The 12,728-nt window shown below is 41.9% G+C and overlaps 1 protein-coding gene across 3 annotated transcripts in view; it reads left to right on the forward strand.

Moving 5' to 3' along the window:
• radil (Ras association and DIL domains) overlaps nucleotides 1-12,728 on the forward strand; it is an 83,250-nt gene that overhangs the window by 41,620 nt on the left and 28,902 nt on the right. The gene's annotated exons all lie outside the window — the stretch shown is intronic.

A 12,728-nucleotide genomic window follows, 5' to 3' on the forward strand; every position in this document is an offset into this window, starting at 1 on the left:
AAAGTGCAATCGCTGCCGGTGTGATCATCAGACGACCTGAACGATCAAGTGTGATCAGACCCGAATGAGATGTTTTAAGTGCCGTCGCTGTCGGTATGAGCTACACCAACAGATCACACAGATCACATTCAGGTCTGAACACACCTGATCACGGTCAACTGGAGCTTTAAAAGTTTAAATTATCACAGCGTTTCATTATTCAGGTCTGTGATGACCTAATCAGGTATGATCAGCGGACCTGATCAGAAAGCACCCGGCACTTTAAAAGTTTAAAGAGTCACAGCACTCCCTTCATTCACGGCAGTGTTTACCACAGCCAGTCGACTCATCAGCATTGTGTACACAATCTAAATGGTCGACCAAGATAAAAAATAAAAAAATAAAATAATGTTAAATTGCTCTGTTTCTGACCTACACCACACTGTGCAGTACCGACCCGAACCACTCGGTGGAAACGGGGCTGTCGGCATCATAGACATCACATAATAAACAGGTATTATGGTCATGTGACCTGGAGCGCTGAGCCACCCATCTTGAAAGGTTGAAGCGCTGCAGCGGTCTCTCGCTGTCAGTGGAAAATGCATGCTTCACGCTTGTAATCACTGTCAGTTCTCTGGCTGACTTCTCCACCGTTATTTACATTTAAGACGTGACTTAACTTGTGCTTAGGTCAATTCAGATACGTAGATTCGATTTCTGAAGTCAGATTTATCATCACTGTCGATCCTTTCTCTCTATAAATCTGCAAATGGAGTGTAAAGTGGGGCTCCTGTCAATAGAAAACTCATGTCATCAGTTAACTCTCAGGCTGATTCCTCTTTTTTTTCTCTGTGCTTTGACAGCAAAGGATTAGACCAAAATCATGAGCAGAAGAGCCAAAACAGGCGGTAAAGCGAGTGCCAAGGCGAAGTCTCGCTCCTCCCGTGCTGGACTGCAGTTTCCAGTCAGCTGTGTCCACTGTCTGCTGGGGGCAACGGCTGTGCGGGGCGTGTGGGATCCGGAGCTCCCGTTTACCTGGCGGGTGTGCTTGGGTGTCTGGCCACTGGGATCCTCGAGCTGACTGGCGGCGCTGCTTGGGACAGTGGGAAGAGTCGTATCATTCCCTGTCACATGCAGCTGGCTGTCCGCAACGGTGAGGAGCTCATGAGCAGCGTTACCAGCCAGTTTGGGTATCTTGGCGCTCGGGTGCTCGAGTGCGGCCGCCAGGTAGGCGGGTGCTCCGGCACCCATGCACTCTGCGTGGTTGCCCTTCCTCGGTAGGTGGTGGGCGCGGACACCTGGGGGCTGTGGTCTAGCACGGGATGATTTTGTTCTAATCCTTCACTGTCAAAGCAGAGAGAAAACAAAGAGGAATCAGCCAGAGAGTTGACTGATGACATGAGTTTTCTATTGACAGGAGCTTCACTTTACGCTCCATACGCCTTATAGGGAGAAAGGATCAACGGTTATGATAAATCTGACTTCAGAAATCGAATCTACATATCTGAATTGACCTAAACACAAGTTTTCACATCTTAAATGTAAGTAATGGCAGAGAAGTCAGCCAGAAAATCAACAGTGATTACAAGCGCAAAGTATGCATTTTCCACTGGCAGCGAGAGACCTCTGCAGCGCTTCAACCTTTCAAGATGGCGGGGCCACGATCTGCTCGGGGCAGGCCTTTTGTACAGCTTGACCCTATCTAGTAAATCTGTGATCGGCATACGCAGGCTAATCGTCAAGGTGTGACAGCTGCATTAATTTATTAGACGTATGTTACTGTTTCAAATACAGTCGGCATACGTAGGCAGGTGTGACAGGGCCTTTAAAGTGGATATGACACTTAAAGACAACATAGTCTTATTACATGTAACAAAGGTTATATAATTCGGTCAACCTAAGCATTTTGGGAAGATGGACGTGGTTCTCCCGATATATACAACATTTGAACGTCCTGCCACTGAAAAATGTGCACGCCCCATGACCAGCTTCCTGCTGAACACCAAGCCTGAAATACGTCACTGTGTATCGGCTTGCACGCCTGGTGGCCGTTGTTTACACTTTTTTTAGCGGCAGAAACGTTGATTAAACACAGCTCTCAGGGACTTGTTTGTCGATATGCCTGACCAGTGTGTCGCAGCATATTGCACAAACACAAGGGCAAAAGGTTTTAGCCTTTTCAAGTCCAGGCAGATTGATCAAAAGCCGCGGTGTTGTGTGATGCACGAAATGTCCGGTTGCCGCTTGCTCCGCTCGCACACATGCATTTGCTGCCGACAGCAGACACTTTCCTCTTCCGTCTCCATGTTCTCGCACCGCTCACAGGAACACCTAAAATGTCAATCCCAAATAATATGTCCACAATAATCCTGAAATGGTCAAGGAACTTGTAAAATATCAGTGCAATACGTAGTAAACACGGCGGAGTCATGTTCACTGTTGTTTTCGGCGATCTTTTTCTAAACTTTCGCCGTTTATTTCCTATTCTTTCGTGAAAATAACGTAACTAAACACAGATGAATGCAATGCCAGGTACTCAAACGGAAAAAACCCGAAGGTAATGACGGTGGTCCAAAAGTAGTAGCTACACTGTCGCGGCTCCAAAACAATAACAAAGGCAGTAAACAGATGCTAGAATCGAAAATGCTATAATTATAGTGTTATAAACAGCAGCAACAAAAATCAAAGCCTCCCTTACCATTCCATATTCTGCAGCCTTTCAAAATCCATCGGAATTGGCACGTCTCTTGCCTCTACTTCGGCTCGGCCATCAGCTCCGTCAGTATTATTTTCCAGAATGCTCCTGGTTTGAATGTTCGTCTGAAAGATACAGCTCGAATCTGTAGGGTCTAATCACTGCTGCAACATCCTCAGCATCCGAGTCAGTCTCGATTTCCTCACAGAAATAATCCACACTTGAAGAGTCAAAAAAGTTCTCGATCTCGTCACTGTCCATGCTGAGGTCCATCTGTTCCTCTTGTCAATCGAAGAGACAAAGACGGGACTCTACATGTTGTGACGTCACGGCATCACGTGACAAGAAACACACTTTGAGAAGCTGTACTACTTTATTTCTCAGTGATAATGATTAAAACCACTTTCAACTTACTATACTGTATGTATGTTTTGATATTTATATCGGTTTTACCTAATTTTTTAGGTGTCATATCCACTTTAAGTACATGGTTTCCAAGGTAATTTAGCACTCACGAAGCGATGAAAAGTATTTTTTTATTTTGATCATGTGCAAGTTACATTTTTAGAAGTGGTGTAAATATTACATGGCTACAGTGAGATAAAACCTTAATATGTGAGAAATGACAGTTTCAAAAGTCTTTCTTTCAGCTTTGGATTCTCCTCCTCTCTGCCTGACCTCCTGTCTATTATCCGACCCTGCAGTGTCCAAACAGTGAACAGAAACACACACCGTATCCTAAAACCTACTGCTAGCGTTACAAACCTGGTTACTATTTAAAGACAGCAAGCTAGACAGCACAGAGAAAATACCTCAGTAGGGTAACGGGTTGGGCTGTCAACATGTAGACCTGGGTTTATTTCCTTGTCTCAGTTCACCCAGCTGTAAATGTGTACTGGTCTTTTTTGGGGAGGTAAACTGGGATGGATTGGTGTCTCAACCAAGGGGTAGTCTTAGACTGTCAGCCACTTCATACTACAGAATGTAGAAATAAGCACCAACTGTATAGCGATACTTGTTTACAAACATTGATTTCACACACATAGGCGTCCTTCACAAGAACATGTGTAAATTGGAACCGCGACAGATGGAAGGTATGGCTTCTTCAAGTTCAGGAAGCGATGGTCAGTGGTCTCTTAATATGTTCAAAACCTAGATAGTATTTCTCTAAACTAACCTACAATGAAACCAGCCACGCTAGTCAACAAACCCACATGACCAGATTCATGACATCATGGGAAGTATCGCTATTGGGCCTCAGGGTCTATATAGGTAAGTGGGCAGTGTTGTTACAGACCAGAAAAGTCAGTTAACCTTTGCACTTATGGTCCTGGTCAGAATTATTGGCAGCCCTATATGTTAGCATAAGTACACAATATAAAATCTGTTGAGAAATAAATGAAAATAAACAAACTTGGTCTAATCAGAATATTTTTTTAAATGTCCAAATTTATTGCGCTACAACAATGAAAGCTTTCATTTACTGTAGTGAAATACAGAAAAAGATAGGTGTAAAATGTACACTGGGCAGTTGTTAACACACTTGGATCAATAATCACTTTTACAATAAATCATCATTTTTACAGCCAGCACAGTAGAACTGATAACACTAGAGGAGTTGTACACTTTTGTGACAGATTGGAGAATCTGGCCATACGGTCCATCTGGAAAGTATTCACAGCACTTCGGTTTTTTCACATTTTGTTAATGTACACCCTTATTCCAAAATGGATGAAATTTTTTCCCTCAAAATTATACTCACCCCATAATAACACCTCATAATGACAATATGAAAAACTTTATTTTTCTTGCAATTTTATCAAAAATAAAAAAAACAACCAAGAAATCACTTGTACATAAGTATTCACACCTTTGCTCAATACTTTGTTGATGCACCTTTGGCAGCAATTACAGCCTCAAGTCTTCTTGAATATGATGCCACAAGCTTGGTGCACCTACACTGAAAAAAGAGAATGTTTGAAACAACTTTAAAAAAAATTACAGTTTGTAAAACCTGAATGAATTAAGTTGTTTGAACTTAAGTTTGTAAGTTAGAGTTGATTTAACTTTCAAACTTTTCAAACAACTTAATTCATTCAGGTTTTTACAAATTGTAATACTTTTTTAAGTTGGTTCAGACATTGTCTTTTTTCAGTGTATCTTTGTGCAGTTTTGTCCATTCCTCTTTGCAGCACCTCTCAAGCTCTATCAGGTTGGATAGGGAGCGTCGATGCACAGCCATTTTCAGATCTCTCCAGAGATGTTCAATCAGATTCAGGTCTGGGCTCTGGCTGGGCCACTCAAGGACATTCAGAGTTATCCTGAAGCCACTCCTTTGATATCTTGGCTGTGTGCTTGACGTCATTGTCCTGCTGAAAAATGAACTGTTGCCTCAGTCTGAGGTCAAGAGCTCTCTGGAGCAGGTTTTCATCCAGGATGTCTCTGTACATTGCTGCTTTAGTCTTTCCCTCAGTGCTGACTAGTGTCCCAGTTCTTGCAGATGGAAAAACATCCCCACAGTATGATGATGCCACCACCATGCTTCACTGTAGGCATGGTTTTCCGAACATAAAAGTGGAACCTTAATGCGTGGTTAAAAATCAATACATTTCAAAGGAATATGATGTTCGCTAGTAACTGGGTATAAACATGGATCCCGTGAGCCTCAGAGCCTGTACAGGACTTACAGTGATCCAGGAATAAATGTGAAATATCGGCAGTCAATAGTATTTCAGTGAAAAATGAGTCTTGGTTGAGATCCATCCCAAAGGTCAGGCCATTGTTTAGCAGTGCATCACTGTCCAGATCTGTTGTTTTGTCTGGAGACAGAATTTAATGTCACTCATCCTTCAGTACTTGTAAAAAAACATGAGGAAATGTTTACCGGACTAATGAAGAGAAAAATGATGTGCACGCGACATACTATATATTATCTTACAAAAATAAAGTACACTCAACAAAAATATAAATGCAACACTTTTGGTTTTGCTCCCATTTTGTATGAGATGAACTCAAAGATCTAAAACTTTTCCACATACACAATATCACCATTTCCCTCAAATATTGTTCACAAACCAGTCTAAATCTGTGATAGTGAGCACTTCTCCTTTGCTGAGATAATCCATCCCACCTCACAGGTGTGCCATATCAAGATGCTGATTAGACACCATGATTAGTGCACAGGTGTGCCTTAGACTGTCCACAATAAAAGGCCACTCTGAAAGGTGCAGTTTTGTTTTATTGGGGGGGGGATACCAGTCAGTATCTGGTATGACCACCATTTGCCTCATGCAGTGCAACACATCTCCTTCGCATAGAGTTGATCAGGTTGTCAATTGTGGCCTGTGGAATGTTGGTCCACTCCTCTTCAATGGCTGTGCGAAGTTGCTGGATATTGGCAGGAACTGGTACATGCTGTTGTATACGCCGGTCCACAGCATCCCAAACATGCTCAATGGGTGACATGTCCGGTGAGTATGCCGGCCATGCAAGAACTGGGACATTTTCAGCTTCCAAGAATTGTGTACAGATCCTTGCAACATGGGGCCGTGCATTATCCTGCTGCAACATGAAGTGATGTTCTTGGATGTATGGCACAACAATGGGCCTCAGGATCTCATCACGGTATCTCTGTGCATTCAAAATGCAATCAATAAAATGCACCTGTGTTCTTCGTCCATAACAGACGCCTGCCCATACCATAACCCCACCGCCACCATGGGCCACTCGATCCACAACATTGACATCAGAAAACCGCTCACCCACATGACGCCACACACGCTGTCTGCCATCTGCCCTGAACAGTGTGAACCAGGATTCATCCGTGAAGAGAACACCTCTCCAACGTGCCAAACGCCAGCGAATGTGAGCATTTGCCCACTCAATTTGGTTACGACAACGAACTGGAGTCAGGTCGAGACCCCGATGAGGACGACGAGCATGCAGATGAGCTTCCCTGAGATGGTTTCTGACAGTTTGTGCAGAAATTCTTTGGTTATGCAAACCGATTGTTTCAGCAGCTGTCCGAGTGGCTGGTCTCAGACGATCTTGGAGGTGAACATGCTGGATGTGGACGTCCTGGGCTGGTGTGGTTACACGTGGTCTGCGGTTGTGAGGCTGGTTGGATGTACTGCCAGCTTCTCTGAAAAGCCTTTGGAGACTGCTTATGGTAGAGACATGAACATTCAATACACGAGCAACAGCTCTGGTTGACATTCCTGCTGTCAGCATGCCAATTGCACGCTCCCTCAAATCTTGCGACATCTGTGGCATTGTGCTGTGTGATAAAACTGCACCTTTCAGAGTGGCCTTTTATTGTGGGCAGTCTAAGGCACACCTGTGCACTAATCATGGTGTCTAATCAGCATCTTGATATGGCACACCTGTGAGGTGGGATGGATTATCTCAGCAAAGGAGAAGTGCTCACTGTCACAGATTTAGACTGGTTTGTGAACAATATTTGAGGGAAATGGTGATATTGTGTATGTGGAAAAAGTTTTAGATCTTTGAGTTCATCTCATACAAAATGGGAGTAAAACCAAAAGTGTTGTGTTTATATTTTTGTTGAGTGTATGTGCAGAAATATGCTGCAGCCACTCTGATGGATTTGTTTGCTGTGATGTTGTGCATTCTGTAAACAGATTATAGGTGATAGCAACTCTTTGATGTTTGGTTTATTTTCGTTGGAAAGCATAGCAGATGATGTTTGTGTGTTTGTAGGTGAGTTTGCGTGTGTATGTGCACGTTTGCTGCTGTGAAGCATTATGACACGTTTGTTCAGAAGGTAAGAGACGTCTGGTCTGCTGTGCCTCACACATAGATTACTGTATGACAAGACATAAGCCTATTAGGGGAGGGCACAGCCAAAGCATATGGCCGACTATCTCAAGATTTATTTGGGCATTCTACAAATTTGCCAAGGACGCGTACACAAAATACATAATGGTATAATACAATAATACATACGTATGTAAATGTGTGTGTCATCGAAATGAGAAATTTTGTGTTATCATGTTTAAATATGGTCATAGGTAAGAACAACATTTGAGTGATCCAGACAAGTCCACAAAAAATTAGTGGATCACTATCAAAATAATCAATTATTTTGATAATTGATTAATTATTTCAAGTTATTTATCAACATCAAATTTTGACATTTTCTGGTTGAGCTGAGGTAAAATGATTTGACTGATTTTATTTTAAATAATGGTTTGTTCTGTTTTTAAAATGCTTGAAATATCTTCAAAACCAGATATTTTATTTTGAGCTCGTAACAGTGACATTTGACTTTAATGTGGTTAAATAGAAATACAGTTGCTTGCAAAAGTATTTGGCCTCTTGGTATTTCATGCATTTTAATTTATTTATGCCGTTTCAAATACAAAAAGTAAATCAGGTTTCTCAGCATAAAAATTTGGAAATTTATATTCCTTAAACTGAAAACAAATTTCTACAACTTGATATAAATTCATAAAAGATGATAGTTGCATAGGTAATGGGCCCCTTTGGTATAATACCTGTAAATAATCAGCTTTATTGCCAGTTTTCTTCACACAAGTCAGGGGATGGATGCATGAAAATTTCCAAGACACTGAATATGTCTTGGAATTTATTTACATAAATTATGAAGAAATACAAACAGTATGGCACTCTATGGTAAATCTGTGTGGAGTAGACAGTTCTCAAAAATTAAGTGACTGTGCAAGAACAGTGAGGAAAGACACCAAGACACTCAGAGAACTCAGAAGAAGTTATAGACTTCTCTGGCTGTGATTGGAGAATTGTGCATAGTGCAAGTTTTGCATTTTGCACCACCAGTTATACAGTTTCATGATGAAGTGGTATAGAGGATTATTTTCTTTAAAAAGACCTGAAAGTCCAGCTACAATTTGCCAAAAGGTACATCTGAGATGCAAGCCTAGACTTGATGTTTTGGTAAAAGAAAATTGTGAACACCAAGATTGGACTGGTTTAAAGTGAGTCTCTTCTTACAAGATTTAAACTAACTCAAAACAGATATGAACATTTAAATTGATTTAAATGGCAAAGTTTTTTTTTTTTTTTTTTAACAACTTGTCATCAAACAATTAACGTCTTGATTTTGGACAAGCTGTGTCTTTGGGCTTTGAGAGGTCAGGCCAGGTCTGTGAACATGCATTATCATATCACCACGCTATGGAACTGTCCTGGGTCCTGGATGGCAACCTCCGGGTAGACAACCAGTATAATCCAACCTTCTGAAAGTAATCATTCCTCAACACTGAGGTACCTATACAATAGGATCATGCTCAGAGAAATGTGCCACATGGCCAAAGTGTTGGAGCTGACATTCCCTCCCAATGCAAGTACTATGCTTCATCTGCATTTCCCTAAGTAACTATTTGTTGGACATAAAGTCACTCCAGTGGTACCTGAAGATCCCCTAATTCCAGAGAAATCGTCATCAATTCAGGTCACAAGTTAGTGTCCAGGTTTCACAACCATAGTGTAAGACAGGAAACATCAGGACCTCAAAGACTTGGGGCCTGATTAACATGCAGTTAACTGTTTAAATAGTTTTTTGTGCATTCCATCAGCAGAACGTAGCATAATTACTCACCAGTTTACTTAAATACCATAGATGGAACAATAATCAAATGTCTGAAAAATCAGATTGTTTGTTTGTAATTGCTAGCGCAGGACAGTGTTGAAGCACTGTGCCTCCTCTACGCACAGCCATGATGTCCCATTCGATGTGTGTGTGTGTGTGTGTGTGTGTGTGTGTGTGCGTGCGTGCGTGGGGGGGTCCACCTGTAACGCATGGGGACATTTTTTTTTTAAAGAATGAAAAAACATGAAATATATATTTTTTCAATTTATTTTAATTTATATAGCGCCATATCAAAACAAAGTTGCCTCAAGGCTCTAAACACAAGTAAGGTCTAACCTTACCAACCCCCAGAGCCAGCACACAGGAGACAGTGAAATAAACCGTTAACTTCCTAAATTTGTATGACATTTACAGTTAATGTTTTTTTTTTTAATTTATTTATGTATTTGTTTGGTTTTTGTTTGGTTTTTTTTAATTATGCGCAGCCTCTGTGCTGGAACAGCATTCTGGGACAACATTCTGTCAAGTGCATACATTAAAGGGAATATCCATTACATACATGTCAATAAGACAGAATAATCATGATTATATACTGTGAAAGTGGTCTCTCAGATTTCACTATTGCTGTGCTCACACACAGACAGAGCCATGTAGAATTATTGTTCTGCCATGGGTCTTTTGTCCACAGAAAAACAGTGTTTCTCCATCAGTCTTCTCCAGACTTGCCGGGTCTCCTGGTAGCGTAGCTGAACTTAGCTATCGGTTTAGCTCAGTTTGGCCAATAACACACACTGCTGGAAGCTCGTCCACGTCACGGCTCTCTTGTTAACAGCGGTCACTCCTCGTCATGTTCTGTCCGAATCCATGATCACAGAAGCGGCTTCCACAGCGAGGCTCGCCAGTGACCCGCACATGGCAGCTTAGCTTAGCATGGCGCAACACGACGTAGCCAAAAAGAGGGAAAATCTGCACACTGGTATAAGGCTCCCAACACGACGTAGCGGCACAAACAACAAACTCAAACACTGGAATGTCACTGCTGAGACGAGTGACTCCCTAGTTCCTAGAAATTTGGTACTTTCACCGCAAACGGATATACTTCTGATGGCTGAGTTTTGTAAGTCATTGAAAGTCTGAATCTTGGTATTGATCCAGGACATTCTCCATCCCAGACTTCTCACCTAGTTTTTCAAGTGATGCAATCAGGGCATCTATTGATTCCGCAAAGATAACACCATAATCTGCAAAGTCAAGATCAGTAAAACTCCTTGCTAAGTTGCTGCACTTCACAACTCTACCCAACACCCAGTCCATGCAATTAGTGAACCGAATGGAAATCAGAACACATTCCTGATGAACAGCAGCATGACCAGCAACTTATCGTGGATCCCACAAATTCTCATGATGTCCAACACAGCAGCCTGATCAACTCATTCAAAGGCTTTATGATCAACATATTTGCTCTACCGGTGCTGTCTGAAGATCCTCTGTAGTTTTTCCCCTACTCCTGCTAAATAAGGGAGAGACAGGAAGAAGAGGAGTGTCTCTCCCTTATTTAGCAGGAGTAGGGGAAAAACTACAACACAAAATCCCAGTTTACTTTAAACCGGTTAACACCTTGAGACAGAAATTAGTTCACCCTAAGGACAGGATCCCTAGTTACAAACAGAGCAATGTAGTGTACTCTATCAGATGTCAGGAAAATTGTAACGAACACTACATAGGTGAGACTAAGCAACCTTTACACAAAAGGCTATACTAGCACCACAGAGAGGGCGCCAGTGGACCTCAGTATGCAGTTCATCTCCACCTTAAAGACACTAACCACACATTTGAGGACAAGGAAGTTAAAATCTTAGCCAGAGAGAAGAAATGGTTTGAGAGAGGGGTCAAGGAGGCATTCTATGTGAAACAGTTGAAACCCAGCCTTAACCGGGGAGGGGGTCTGAGACACGCTTTGTCCCCTGTTTACAATGGGGTACTCAGGTCAAAGCAGTTTCAGTCTTTTGTTCATGGTAATGAGTCATTCACGTCATCAGGAGAGTCGTCAAGGGAGCCATCAGGAGAGGCGTCCGTTCCATCATTATGAGAGACAGCTGCCCTATCATTAGGAGGGTGCTAACTAGAGGACAATAGGTGCTAATTAGCGCTATTGTTTAGTCACTAGCCCGCAGCAGTCTGCCTCTCCTTAGGAGGGGTCTGGTTAGGTTTAAAACTCCAGCTTTTGTAGCTTCTGTTTATTCTTCTCTACAAGAGTCAAGACAGAATTCAGACTACCAGAGCAAGAATTTTAGCTGAGGAAGCTTCTGCGATTTGAAGCGAAACGTCCTTGTGTCAAGCAACCCAGTCCAGTCGAAGATTCAAGCTCTCTACTTCTGGAGTTATGGGGTAAAAACAGCAAGAATGGTGACAAAGGTCAGTTTCAGTTTGTACAGGGGTCAAAAGTTAAAGTTGCTCCAGTTTTGGTAAAACATGGTGCAAATTATTGGTTGAACTAATAGGATTAACAAATGGAATAGTTCTGACTGTGTTGAATGTTTGGTCTCCAAACTAAAGGTCAAACAATGTCAGTGTCCATTGGATTCTATGACATGTGACATATGTTACCCTGTAACATGATAACTAAGCATGACACATGGTGCAAACTTTTCCTTTTTAAAATCCTACTAACTCAACCAGTCATTTGCAACATGTTTTACCATAATTAGAGCAGCTTTAACTTTTGACCCCTGTCCAGCTGAAAGTGACCTTTGTCACCATGCTTGCTGTTTTTACCCCGTAACTCTAGAACATTCAGTCACAGATAGTCCAAACTATACCTTTTTGTAATCTTTGTGATCAGACACATAATGTGGTATAGCTTTTAATATGATTGGAACATTTTTTGACCCCTATGCAGTTCTTCAATTGACCCCTACTTGGCCCCCTATTGAAAATTCAAATGGCTAATGTTATTTTTCTAAAATATGTAGCAAAAGGTATACACAGTCAAACTTTGGTGCTTGTAACCAGATTTGAAGGATTCCTCTGCAAATATTCTGTGATCTGCTGGACTATGGATGTTTCTCTGCCCTCAGCTTTTTTACCACCTTTGTGATCTCACTGGTAGCTGACTGTGTTGAATGACTGTGATAGGACGAGGGGTCAGTTTGGAGATTCACAGTGTTTTCTTTACTCTCTAATCAGGATGAAGGTCACTAGTGTCACTTGCTAACATATTCCTCTAACACTGTGATTCTCAGTTCTGGTCCTCAGGGACGCTGAACCTGCACATTTTACATCCCTCCCTGCTCTGCTAAAAGCTGATTAGCTCATTTGGGTGTCTAGTAGTTCTTGATTGGTGGAGCACAACACACCTGAATGAGCTAATCAGCTTTGGCAAAGCAGGAGAAGATGAAAAAATGTGCAGGTTAGGGGTTACTGAGGAGAGCGGCTCACATCCCATTTCTCAGAGCATCCTCAGAG

The sequence above is a fragment of the Thalassophryne amazonica genome, chromosome 15 (assembly GCF_902500255.1).
Source record: "Thalassophryne amazonica chromosome 15, fThaAma1.1, whole genome shotgun sequence".
NCBI classification, from domain to species: Eukaryota; Metazoa; Chordata; class Actinopteri; order Batrachoidiformes; family Batrachoididae; genus Thalassophryne; species Thalassophryne amazonica.